A 14555-nucleotide genomic window follows, 5' to 3' on the forward strand; every position below is an offset into this window, starting at 1 on the left:
AAAGAATGCTGTGTACAATATACTCCCTTCCTATACTTTATTTAAAAAAAAAAGAACTTGACTCACCTGTGGGAAAAGCCATAGACATACGTGCAGTGCAGTCCTTGCGTGTTTCGCCACCAAAAAGAAAGTTGAGTTGAATTTTAGCACTGAATTGATCAATCTTGGAAGTAAATCCAGAAACTGAATTCATAACACATTTATTGTTTAGCTGCACAGCGAATTACAGTGCTCATTAGAAGGCTTCGTTGGCCTCAGCACTTGATATAGAGACCACAAACATTCTCACTTTCAAACCGTGAAATTAAACTGAGGGGCCTAGAAGCTTACTGCCATTTCCTTGAAACAAGTGTAACCCCCCTCCCAGACCAGAACTACAAACAACAAATACATCATTTGACTATTTCTGCAAAATTATCCCTAATACTAATAACTAAGTGCTATGGAAAGGAACAGTGCAATGAAATTCGTGCAATTTTGACACCAGGAGCACTCTCGTTACACTGCACAAACATTGGCAATGCCAATAGTTCTGGTGTTGGATGCTAGTCTTTTGTATTTGCCAGTGCTTGTTTTATTTTGCCATGGCCTTTGCTAAACTTTTATGTTTGGTGAGCGTCTGGACACTCGCCATTAGTTACGAAAATATTGCCTAAAAGCACAAATCTTGTTTTTGGTCTTGAAAACCACGTTACCATAGTAACCACTGACACTGAAGGAGCTATCATTGTTAAGAGCAGAAAGCCATCACTCACAGTGAAAATAGTTAAGACTTAAGTGGGTTGAGTAAGTGTCCCATGCTGTAGTGGGTGGAAGAAAAATGTGAATGACACAAGAACAGACCAATGTATGAAGCCTGTATATGTAAGTATAACATGTATAATAATCAAATGGCCTTGGCTAGTGCCAGACCTGAAGAGGCATTTTCTGACCTTTATTCAGTACTTTGGAAATACCATAGGTGGCCTGTGATTCGAAGAGTAAGGAAAGGTAAACAAATCATGTCTGTTGCATAAGGCGATATAACAGGGTCACTATTACATCATTGGATTTACATCAACTAACACGTGCCATGGTACTTGCCGATAGTGGGGAATCTTACGTCAGGAGTTAGTACTTCACCAGTCAGTACATAAGAACTTGTTATTTCGCATTGAGATCGGTAGATATTTTAATTTAGGTTGTTAGTGTTTTAGAGGGTAATGTGCTTTAGTCTGTTTTTAAAGATTTTCCCGGAGCGTTCTTTTTGCTTTTTCACAGCAGGATTTTGTTCACTATGGTAATGGGATTAAGGAGCTGTATGGTCTCAATGCACTTGGATAGTAATTGAATATAGGTGGAAGCTAACATCACCCCACCCCTCTTTTTGACGAACGAGGACATCTTTGCCTTTTTTAAATGAAACTGGATTTTAAAATGTTTTGTGAGATTGCTAGGATGTTAGATGGGGCTTTGGAAACATTTCTGTTCTCATTTTGGCGTGCTGTTAAGGCAAGTGAGAAGAGATGGAGTTACTATAGGACTAGTAGTGTAGATTATGTTCAATAAGTTTGAGTTAGTCTACTCCCAAAATTGTGCCACACTGGCATTTTCGATAGAAGATGTACAGTCATTGCTTATTTTTTAGGTTTAAACTAACTGAACTAGATTGTGTTTCTCCCATTTGTTGGAAATTTTGTTCTATTTTAAAAATTTCTTAGAAATGATCAAATGAGGAATTGAGTTTGCCAGCTGAACATTCAAAGGATTTGTGCCAACCCTTATTGGCCTTGTTAGCCTTACCACCAGTCTCTAAGCACATTCTGAGGTGGTTCCACCATTCAATATTTTTCTGTGACGCAGCATGTTTAGGAGGCCAATACATCTTCGAAAGAATTTAGTGAGGGGGCCAATTTTATCTCATTTTTAGTCCATTTTGAATAGCAGCTGTAAAATGTTTTCCAACTTAATCAAGTGGAACAAAGGCTAAGGTGGGTAGTTTTTTTTAAATCTCAAACTGCAGTTGTTTATCCGACATGTATTTGTCTGCAATGGATGTTTTTGTATTTGATGTCAAATTGCTTGAGAAATGTGGAAAAAACATCCCTAAATCTGTGTTTCTGGATAGATTTTTAAAATAATAGTAATCACTGCCTACTCAAACTCAATTATTATATTCTCAAGTGATTTTCTGTTTGTTTTTTCCTGTTTCATTTACATCCTTTAGTCAGTTAAAATAAACATAAAAGTGTACACAGCAAATGCGAACAGAGATAAAATGTACATGTAAAAAATTGTGCGTCCATTATCAAGAACTTGATCAAAAGTTGTTTCTCACTACATAGAACAATGTGCAAACTTAGCAATTGCAAGCAAATACAGGAGCATTGTTCAAGAATGGGGCAGAGAATAATATCACCTTGAAAGGGGCTGAATAATGCAATAGTAATGATCACGTGTGGCAGCAGCTCTAGGACATTACAGTGCATTAATGGATCTAACAGTGCCCTAAGTGACAACTCCTCAAATTGCCACAAGGGTAATAGTACGCACGCCCAAAATTATGGTTGCCCCATCACCTTAGCCCTTATGACCAAACTCCAATGTAAGAATTTAGCTTCACTGCAAACAATGGATTCTTTGGTTTCAGCTCCCAACAACCTCAGCGCCCGAGGCACTGTCTGCATCCTAGCTGTCTACAGATTGGCACAATCCAAGGCTTCCTCAGGTGCTCAAAACCTGGACATAAGAATATAAAATGTGTTACAGTTTCTACTGCCATTAGGAAGACAGGACACAAGTTGTTCTTAACTTCGGGGGCTTCCCATTTTAGGCAGAAGGAGTTGACTGGGAGAGTTCCATATTGGAACTTTAAAAACAATTGCCTAGCGGTTGGAATTGGAACATAGTCAAGGAAGTTTTCAAACTTGTTAGAGTTTTTCAAACCCAAGAAACTGAGGTGAGAGATCATTGCCTCTTATTGGAAACTTCCAATCCCTGATTGTATGTCCAGAAAGCTTCCTTGACACATTCCCTGGTAACAGGCAACTGATGCCCCCTGGAATCCCAGGAGTCAGCAAAGCCGGCTTGTGATGTGGTGTCCTTTATGTACTGTATCAATTTTATTTTCTTACTTTTATCGAGAGCAGCTATTTTTAAGAAAGTACTATAATAGTTTTCAAGGGCTGAGGTGTACTTCAGCCAATATAGGATGGGTCTTAATTTAGCCTTGAGTGAAATAGATTTATTACTCGAGTCTACTCAGAATCCGTCTACAGAACACATTCTGGGTGACATCAATTAAGCTAATGGGTGTGTAGTTCACTGGAAGGTCCCTAGAGCTTTTTAAATAGACTGGAATAATTTCTGCAGCCTTCCAGCTACTTGGGATTCCTGCTCCTGCTAGAATCGCATTAGTTAAATTATTTAAATAATTTGGCAGTTCTCAGAGTCTGAGGGAAAGAGGCCCAAGGTATCCTGACTTGGCCTGTTGCTTTAGATGGAACACAATGTTTCCTTGAATTCAGTGGACAAAGGATTTTGATTAGAATTTCTCCATGGCTCTGTTTGCGCCCTAGAATTCAGCTCGTCCTCTGGGCCTTGGCCATATAAATAAGGAAATTGCTAGTGCCAGACTTCTGGCTGGAAAGGATTTGCATGGGAATCCTTTTCACTCCGTCCCTCATTGGCCACCATATGGCAACATTTCTTGGAGTCTTTAGCTTTGGTGTCTTCATAAAAATCTATCCATAATTGGGTGTCCCAATCCCTGTGTGCCTTTATCTGCTCCAATTTATATTGCTTCTTCTCTGTTTTAATAACATTGGTGTTAGCACTTTTCAGTTCAAGGTGTAATTCATTTTCTTGCATCCCTACAATCTTTATTAAACCATGTCCAGGTCAATTTCCTAACTGGTAGACCCTCTGAATAATTCTGATTAAAGCAATCCCCCCCACTACAGTGAAGAGCTTTTCATGAATAGCCAAAATAGTGGGAATGTTGGACCCAGTGCACTGGTTTTCATCCAACCACACCAGAGCAGCAGAAAGAGTCTAGTTTATAACAGCCCTAGTTTCTGTGGGGGAGGATATTCGTGGCCATTTTAATGTTATAGATGTTGTACACATGAAACAAACGAGCATCCATGGTGAAAATAGCTTTCCCCTCAATATCAGGAAAAACAATGTCAAGGGGGCGTAACCTAATGTTCAGTGATGTTTGAATCCTTGTTAGGCCACCAAAGGGGTGACCTTTCCCAGTTTGCTGAGCGGGGACGGAAACATTCACATAACCATTCCTGTACATACTACCAAGACCCCAAGTTTCCTGGAACAAATAAATGTCAAACTGGTCTATGAACACACCCAATGCAGGATCCTTAAGCTTAGATTTCATGTCAGCCACCCTCCAGGATAGGATGTTAATAACATTTAGGTTTCTGGTTGATGCTTCTGGTACAAAACTGGGGGTCTCCATAGATGATAGCCTATGTGTAGAACCATTCTCTTTGGAGTTACCTTATTTTGCTGTGTCTCTAAAGGGAGTGACTCTCTATAATTTGAGACCTAGCACTAAGTCAGTCAACCATAGAGGTCCTTGACTCCGCCCTTAGCCTGGGGGAAACAGATCGAGCAATGGGGAGTTGGGAAGAAGAGCATGTTGGACAATACTTGAAGTGAATACGGCTACCAGGATTATGATTTTACGCAGATCTAAACCCACTAAGCCATCTACAATTAAAGTGTGCCTAACTCTTAACTCAAGTAATCAAAAGTCTCCTCTGATACTCTACTTGCATGGACAATATCTGAACGAATCAAGGAATAGCAATCAGAGGTGGACCTTAAATGGATACATTAATTTACTAAAGAGTCCTCATCTTCTCTTGTCCCATGAGCCAGTTTGGGTACATTTATCATGTACATGCATCCAAGGATGTCCACCACTCTCCTCGTGCCCCCGCTTTACATAGCACCAGTTGCATTACATGAGGACACATTCATTATTTTGTTAGGCATGGGGAGATTAAGTGATTTGCCTAGAATCACAGGATGTTCAGCGTCATTGCCGAGACTCGAACCCAGTTCCCCAGATACGAGGTCGACCGCTCTAGCCGTTAGGCCAACTCCTCTCCCCTTCCTCTCAGTCTTAGAGAGAGGGACCCAGAATACGCTGCTCGAGTCTGCTCTGAGTGGGCAGCCTATGACCCGATTCTGATACCCAAGGGACAGGTAATAAAGCTGTTTGTTGCAATCCATTTGTATTATGCTCAGGGGCAGACCTCATCTGATGTGTATGACCCATTGCATACTGGGGACCAGTTCCATGGCGATTACGCGTATTATATTTCTATGTGGAAGTTAGTTGAGCTATGTGTGAAGAATTGCCATCAACTAAACTTTCACAATGTCTGGTGTTCTTTAATTTTTCAACCAGTGCCATTAGGGACAATAATTTCTCTTTTTAAGTCACTTATCTCATCTTGTAATCCTTGTACAATCACTATCATGTTAGGTTTTATTTAATTCTCATTAGTCCGCCGTAATGGCTTCAAGGCTGGTGGACCCCCTTATCACATACAAGTGTAATCCCATCTAATGTCTTGTCAGGGACAGAGCATGGTTGTGGGACATGTAGTCCCCCACTCAGCTGACGTCTCAAAACTATTTCAGCATGCAATATCAGGCTCTAAACAAATAGCAGAACACAGGGCAAAGTCAATTGCATTTACAATCACAGCATTGGCCTCCTGGGGCACTTCAGAATTTGGGGCAGCTAAGGTGGTCATGCTCACATTGGTGGTGCAGGATATCCCCCAAATATAGTTGCAATCTTAAATGGAGACTTCTCTTTCCTTTTGCTTTTAGCTTTATAATTTCCCAGCAGCGACTCAACCTTCTCCATTAATGTATCAATATCCTCGAGAGTAGTGTTTACATGAGGTTTGGAAGCTGAATCAGCTTCGTGCTCTTGTGTTTTTGCCCCCAAGCAACCCTGTTTCTTTACATTTACCAATCGAAGCCAACTGGGTGTATTAGTGCTGAGGATAATGATACTGGTGATAATATAAAATATAACACACAGATAATTAATAGGGCTCAGCTTTGCAGTAGATAATTATAGCACTCCTCTCTTGGTGGATTTTATAGGGGTTCCACAGCCCAGCTTCTTCAGGCCTTTGATGGGAGCAGATGGCCCCCTCTTGGCCCAGGCACATCCCATTCAGCGGGAATACTCTCAGGCGGTCTGGAAGTCCAGTGTGATTGTGGGACACGTAGTCCTCTGCTCAGCTGGTGTCTCAGGTCCCAGCAGGTGAAACGCAGGCAGTGCTTTTTTAGCAGGAGACTCCTCCCAGGTAGTCTCAGATGTCCAGTGGGGTTGTGGGAGACATAATTTCCCGCTCAGTTGCTGTCTCAGGTCCTGCACAGCAGGAACGTAGGCAGTGCTTTAGAGCGCAAGACAGGATTGCGGCCCGCCTCCTCCCAGGCAGTCTCAGAAGTCCGGTTTGGTTGTGGACACGTAGTCCTCTGCTCAGCTGTTGTCTCAGGTCCTGCGCAGCGGGAATGCGGGCAGCTCTTTATAGCGCGAGATAAGATTGCGGCCCCCGCCTCTTCACAGGCAGTCTCAGAAGTCCGGTGTGGTTGTGGAACACGTAGTCCCCCGTTCAGCTGGTGTCTCAGGTTTTTTCATGTATAACTATTAAAAAGTGTGTATATGTAGAGCAGAGGTCTTCAAACTTTTTTACTCTGAGCCACCCCTCCCAAAAAGTTTTGAAGTCGGGCCCCCCCTCCAAAACCTTATGGAAAGACTGGAGACGGCGAGAAGAGCAGGGCTGAGCTGAGAGTGGTGTGTATAAGATCCTTTCATGGGCAGTTGTTTAGTATCTCATAGGTCACACTAAATTTGAGACTTCTAAATGAGAAAATACATTACAAAATCTAAAATAGACAAAACTCACTACTCCCGTTATTTGGGGTTTTGTGAAACCCTCCCATTCCTGGGCCCCAATGCAACTGCACCTTCTGCACTAATGATAACTGCAGCCGTGAGTAACCTCTGCCTCTTTCACCCTTTCCTGACCAAGGCTGGCTATCACTCTAATTGTAAAACAGACTCTGTCCCTTTCAGAAAAAAGAGCTCCCATGTATTTCTAGTCTCTTTGCAGCAAGGATGCCCTCAGCCCTCATGCTATCCAGCATGCCTCTATTCTTATGTAAGACTGTCTTAATTGTCATGCAGGGGGCCTGTCACACTTCAGTGCAGGTCACCACTGCACCTGCCTCACTAATAAGAGCTAATGCCTTGTGAAGCGGGAAGTCCCCTCTGCCCCTTGTTAACCCACCATCCTCCTTTCTGCTATCTCTCTGAGGCCTTAGTTAGGGTGTCTCCTCTGCTTCAATATTCTCCTCTCTGGTGCCATTGGTTCAATGCAAGCCACACTGGCACAACAAGGGAGCATTGAGCCCTAATATAAGAAAATAATAATGGTAAAACAGCCATAATAGGGTTTAGTTGGTACCTCACACCCTTGGGACCCAGTGACTCAGCATCTGCAGTAGCAATTAAACCTACTCCTCTGCCCAAACTACTGGTCCATTACTGCTAGGACTGAGGCCTAAAGCAGCCGGTCTGCTCCTTTCTGTAAAAAAAAAAAAAACAGGAAAGTCCCACACGTTGCCCCTCTGCTGCTTGGGACATCTCCCTGTGCAGCAAGGGGGGCTTGGGCCCCAATAATAACCAGGAAAATGGCTCCCCTCTATCCCACTTTTTTGGTAGTGACATCCTTAATTGGGTTGTAGTTATTCTTCTCACCATTGCCCCAGTGCCAATGCACCTGCTGCACTAATGGCTGTGACGGCACTAAATATAAAAAATAAATGAATTTCCATTTCTCAAAACCTTCTTCGGAGCATCTCAATCAGAAAGTGGGACAGCTGTCTCTGTCCATTTGTGAATGAAAATAATTAGACCCCCCATAGCGCCATCTTTTCATGGTCTTCTCTTAGACCCTATCCATAGATTCTGCTCTGTTCTGAGCCATTTTTCTGAGGCCCAAGAGGTCAGGATAATAAGGGATCTGAATATGACCCTTTTAGCCTCCTTCCTCCCAACTCCTCTACTCACCTGAGAGGACATCTGCATCTACACAGAGGTTGAAATTGGCAAGGTGTGTGGGTACCAAGGTGTTCTCAATTTTACGAAACAGTTCCCATATATTGTGCTAAAACAACAATCCCTGAATTGTTAATGGGGACCTGGAGTACTTGGATGGTGCTGAAGGTGAGAGGTCAGGGGAGAGGGCTCTAAAGTGCTTTAATTTAAGCAGTCACTTGAAGTTTCATGATGAAAATTATTTATAACTTTTATTGAAAGATAATGTAAGGATGCTGAGTTTTGAAAAGTGCCCTTTAATGAACTTATAGAAATGTCCACAATAGATTAGATATAATGAATATGTATTCTTGGAAAGTACTTGTTTTTGTCATATGCACCAAATTATTGTGTGGCAGCCTATCTTATACTATTACAATTTTAAAATAATGGCCAATATTTTCAGTGCTTTCTGTTGCTTGTTGGGACCTCAGACCACTATAAATACATGTCGGTATTCTGCACTGCGCCAAGTTGAATTCAATTCTGTGACTCTGGTCTGACAAAACGACATCTGCAGTGACTGTATTAACCAATTAATGTTTCATAACTGGAAGGGTGCATTTTCCACCAATTAATTTAATTTGTATTGCTTTTTTATGTATGGTGTCATTTAAGGCGTGTGTAGTATTTTTGTATGCATTTGCTGTTAATGTGAAAAAGTTTCAAAATGTTGTTTATTGCCAACATTGCAACCACAGGACTCAGGAACGCAGTTGCTAGCATGACCATTAAGTTAATGTTGATACAAATGTTAGAAAAATCACAGTCAGAAGTCATTTCTTCCTGTTATTAACACATACTTTAAATAGAAAATGTCAAACGAAAAGACTTTAAAATGTGTTCTACTGCTGCCCTAATGACCTCTGAATAATAACTAAAGTACACAAAGACAGAAAAGCCATGTTAAGAATAAATACAGATGCCCTGGTCTTTGCAGAATCTTAACACTTGAACAGATGGCAGGTGTTTTTCACTATGAAAGGTGCTACTCCTAAACTCATTCCTTTCATGTAAATGAAGACGGCCAGGAAACAGAAAAAACACAAAGAAAGTCGCGCTTTCATGCCATTATTATTTACAAATACTTAGTGAAGCATTTGCGCCCCCCTGGGAATGCCTCCACCGACCCCAAGGGGGGCGCGCCCCACTGTTTGACGAACTCTGATGTAGAGGAATGCTTGTCTGACATTAGATCATACACTAGGGGTTCCCTAATGTCATTAATTTTAGTGTTTATGGCGTATGTTTGGTTGGATGGATGAGTATAAGTAGCAAAGTTTATATAAATCATCCAAATATCAGTTCATGTAACATTTATTAGGTTATGTTGGATGGAAAATATTAGTAGGCGTTTTTAGGATTATTGGTTAACATACATTAGGAAGGGGTAATTATTGAAGGTTACTCTCAGATGTTCAGGTAGGTTAATATAATAGCATGTTTTTGGTTGGGGTTGAAGATCTTTTCTCTCTTGCCTCTTCCCATTCATTCTTCTTCTTAGTTTAAGGATGGCAGGCATATTTCCAGAAAGATGATGGATCATGTTTTTGGTAACATCTCTTATGATTGACTCTGAAGGCTCACTGAGAAACTGGCTACTGCTTTTACTTTTTCAACTATTTCTCTCACTGCTCCATCCAAGGCAGAGGTGTAGTGGATATGCTCTGTGGTCCTTTCTACAAAGTCCCCCCAAATATCCTCTTTGCCCATGAAATGGCTAAAGAAATAGTTGACACACTTCCAGTGAGCCTTGGGTTCAGTGTATCATTCCCTGCAATAGATATACCCCATTTATCTAAGTAGCACATTTCACCTCTTTGCAGCTGCGACCACTAAATGACACCCATGGTGGACTTCCCTCCTGAGCTCTTGGCTCCCCAGAGGTAATTCTGTCTTCGTCTGTCACCTGCTCACTTCTCGGATCCCGGAGGTGCTGCTGTTTTTTCCTGGGGAGCAGCCAGAGTCTGTGGACGGCCTGGGACTGGTGTGTGGCAGTCGAGATGCGCCGCAGTGAGTCTCCTGTCTACATTGTGCCGCTAACCTCTGAGCGGTTGCAGGACCCGCCGGAAATCGCTGGGTTGAGGCACTGGCAATAGGCTCCCCCTGAAGTTCTCCTGGGTGTGCGGGCCAAGTGGACAGAGAGGCCTTGCTCTGTGCAGGGGGCTCTGGCCATTGTGTATTGCGTGCTGCTGCCTGGCGGGCACGTTGCTAATCCTGCGGGGTGAGCAGAGGCGATTGATGTAGGTGGGCTGCAGGAGGGCGGCCTCACCCAGAATGAGTGCTTTGGACCTTTTCCCTGACTGCTCTCTTTCTGGGGGCCTGAGGACTGATGGGCCAGGGACCATCGGGTGAGTGGAATTGCCCTAACCCCTCCTGGAGACTAGAGATCAGAGGTTCCCTTTCTTCCCCACCTTCCCAAGCAGGACCAAAGTTCCAGTGCGCCCTATGAAAATGCTGGCAGTGGGCCACTACCGCACATGCCCGGGTGGGTCCAACTGCTTGTGCTTCCAGGGGTGGTAAGGACCCCCTGCGCAGGTGAGTCATGACCTGACCCTCCTTCACATCAATACTGACTGCCGGATCCCCGGCTTTGGTGTTATTGCTGGAGGTGAAGGCCCGAATGCCATATCAACCCTGTGTGCGGCGCACTGGACAGCACTTCAACATCACCATGGGGCGAGAGGGTACCCATCCTGCTCACACACATTCCAGGATTGATAGATATGCAGCACCAAGGCTCCCGTGACCAAGCAAAAAGTTGTAGAGGCTTTTCTACCCAGCCAGTTGGAGGGCCAGCCCAATGCTACTGACATTCTTCTGGCTATTCAGGCCTCCCATGCTGTTGTAGAATCCAAGATAGGGCAGGTCGGCGTAGATAATGCACTCCTGCACCAAGATCTCTGTAATGTGGTGGACTGCGTGACTGTCTTGAATCTGAAGGCGGAGATGGCATGCCTAACTGCAGTGTCTCATAATCTAGAGATCCGGGCCGAAGACGCAGAGAACAAGGCCCAGCGGAGCAACCTCCGGTTCATAGGGTTCCCCGAGGGGGGTGAGCGATTGACTCTTGAGAACTTCCTTGAGAAATAAATCCTTTCACGGATCCCCAAGGGACACCTGTCCTCGAGCTTTGTGGTGGAAAGTGCCCTCAAATTGCTGGCGGCAGGCCCTCCGCCGGCAGCACCTCAACGACCGATGATAGCGAAAATCCTAAACTATAAAGAAAGAGATGTGGTTCTACACTTTGCTCATGAATTTGTACCCACAAACTTACAATCAGACCAGGTCCTGGTCTTCCCTGATTATACTCGCTTTGTGCAGCATCAACGCAAGTTCTTCGAATCTATAAGACAGAAACTGCGAGTTACGAAACCATGCTACATGCTCCTATTCCCAGCCTGTCTTTGAGACATTCATGCCTCCAAATCATTATTCTTCGATACCTCTGAGGTGGCATGGTAATGGTCCATGGAGACTCGGCCCTTGCGCAGTACTTCGCCACGCCCCCTGGGCGCATCATCCCCTTAAGAAGACCAAGAATGGCGGAGCCTATCGCCACAGCCGAGCCAGATGAAGGTGTTCTGGCAAACGTGGAATGTGATCGGGGGGTCTCCTGCCTCCTCCACCATAGATTTTCCCAACCTTTCACAGATCCTTACTGGGGAGGGGGCGACCGTGGCCGAACCTCACCCAGTGACAGACTTGGTAGCCTTAACATCCGTTCCCTAGATTGATGGAAGGGTACTGAGACTTTCTCCTATGGGGACCTCGATGGTTGCCTATCGGACTCTATTATACTCTTGTGCCAGCAGCATCATATCCTCTTCTTCATAAGTAAATCCAGTGGGGGGACATCTTGTGTGGCCTCAAAAGGTGTTTTTCTTCTGTTTGTGATTTATATTGTTGGGGCAAATTTTTTTCTGGGGAAAGTATTGAACATAGTGCAGACATGCAGTTTGCGAAGCGCCATGCCCCTGATGTACTTCTGCTGCAGAAAACTCACCTTGTCGGTACTCGATGCCCCTTCCTAGCCCGGTGCAGATATAACAAGGTATACCACGCGGGCTATACCAAGGGCTTTAGCGGTGTTGCCATCCTACTCCACAAATGCCTCTCCATAGTGGTTATTGTCAGTACATTGGACTCTCAGTGGAGGTATGTCTCGGTTGAGGGGTTAATCAATGGCCAGGCCTACAACCTTTCTGAGTGTTTATGTTCCTCCTGAAATTCCAGGTCCTACACTAGATAAGGTGCAGTGGGTACTGCTGGGAATTCCCTGACTGAGCTGTCCCGTGTCGCCCCTTCTGTTTGCTCTTGAAATTGAACTCCTGGAAATGTGGGTTGGCTGCGACCCACAGCTACAGTGCTTTTAGTGGAGAAGGGATATGGAGGAAAACCACATCACGTTGTACGCCAATGACGTGATCCTCTTCTTACATGATCCTACGGTGTCTGGCCCTAGGGCGCTAAACAACCTCAAAGAAGTCCACTTTAGTCCTGAGGCCCTCAGGAGTAAAGTGGAATTCATTCCCCAACCAGTAGTGTGCCAGGAGGTGCGTTTGCAGAGTGGTGGAGAAAGGGACATGGCCTCTAAAGACCTCTCAGCAATCCCCCTGTGTGGGACTTGCTGAAGGTAACAGGAGGGATTTGTTGTCCTTCAGGGACCCTATGGAGCCAAGGAGACTTCATCCCCCAACCAGCAGAGCCCCAGGAGGTGTGTTTGCAGAGTGCTGGAGAAGGGGTTAGACCTCCAGGGAGTTGCTGGGCTTTTTAAAAAAACGTTTTCTTTTTTTAAGCAAAAGGGCCTGTGTAGCTCCCCTTCTCTGGGCCGACTTCTACCATAGGACTCCATTCCCTGGGGTCAGGCATTTTTAGAATGGGGAGGGGGACCACGTGGCCCTCCTTCCCGGGCCAGTTACAGCCCCGGGGACCCCATCCCTGAGAACCAGACTGTCTTTTTTTGAACTTTTTCTTAATTCAAGGGAGGCTGTGCGGCCCCCCCCTCCCTGGCCAATTATGGGACCCCATTCCCTGGGGCCAGGCCTGTACTGAGTGTGCCCTGGTCCCACCCAGGGCACCCAGTTACTCAAGTTGGGGACCACGGGGGAGAGTCTGAAAGCCCCCGCCATCCCTGCCGGCTCCCCGTTTCATGTGGGAGCTGGCATTTGCTTTTGGACAGAGGGCGCTCCCTCTGTCCAAAAGCAATTCTGCTTCAAGTAAGCGAGAGCATTTTACATGCTATCACTTACTGGAAGTGGAGCAGAGTTTGCTCTGGCTGGGCAGGAGTGGTTCTCCCTCCAAGCCATTGAAAAACTGCAATATCCCATTGCATTATTCCTTACTAAAGCCCCAGGGAGGTGGTTGTCCCCGGGGTAGCAGGGGAGGCTGTACGGGCCTCTCCCGCATTTATTTATACTTAAGCCCCGGGAAGGTGGTGGTCCCTGTGGCATTAGTAAGCGCCAGGATGGGGGCCCATGCGCACCCCTCCTTTATGTGCAAAATGCCCCTGGGACCAGGCCCACCGGAGGCCTATAATTAAGGAAAAGAGGGAACCCACGTTTCATTTAAAAAAAAAAAAACGTTGGTGGGATATATATATATATATATATATAATATATATATTATCTACTGGCGGTCGCCAGTAGATAGTTATAGTTAGGACCTATTTTCCATAGGAAATCCGCAACATTCTATTTGGAATAACGTTAGCGCCGGTTGATGAATCCTCGCAAAATTTTCCAAACTTTTGGCCAGCTCTGCTCCGCTTCTACCCTGAAAGTTTTGCGGTGATCCGTCAAGCGGGGGCCGAGAAGAAGGGGGGTCCCAAAACGCGTTTTCCCCATGCAATTTCCCATAGGATCTGTTGTCGCAGCTACAGCCCGAACCGCTGAACGGAATGACACCAAATTTGGCAAAGAGGTAGTCCTCAGTTCGGACTCGTGCCTTTTGCATATATGGTGTGAATCTGTTCAGTAGTTCCTGAGAAAGTTAGGGTAAAAAAGTTAGTGATATCTATGGCCGCGGAGGATCCGCGGACCGTACCCACACTGTAAGTGCACCCTCCCCGAACCGAGCGCGCACCCTCCCCGAATCGAGCGTACACCTTCCCGATCGCGCGCTGAATGCTAATTGGCTGTCGAGTGTCTCTCTACATTCGAAACCAGGAACTGTTGGCGGCCATTTTCTGCCTCGGTAGAAGCGAGGCTGAAGATGCAAGGGGAATAAGTGTGTAAAACATATAAAGGGGGCAGAGTGGAAATACTTTGACCCTGTAGAGGTGCTTAGGGGGTCCCAGAAGGACCCCCTGGGCCCCCCTTTTTTAAAAAGAAAAAACACGGGGAAATGCGCGCACGGTGCGCGCATCCTATCGCGTTGGATGCACAGATTCTCTCGCGGTGGGTGCGCGGATCCACGGCAAAGT

This window comes from Triturus cristatus, chromosome 6, assembly GCF_964204655.1.
Source record: "Triturus cristatus chromosome 6, aTriCri1.1, whole genome shotgun sequence".
Classification (NCBI taxonomy): Eukaryota; Metazoa; Chordata; class Amphibia; order Caudata; family Salamandridae; genus Triturus; species Triturus cristatus.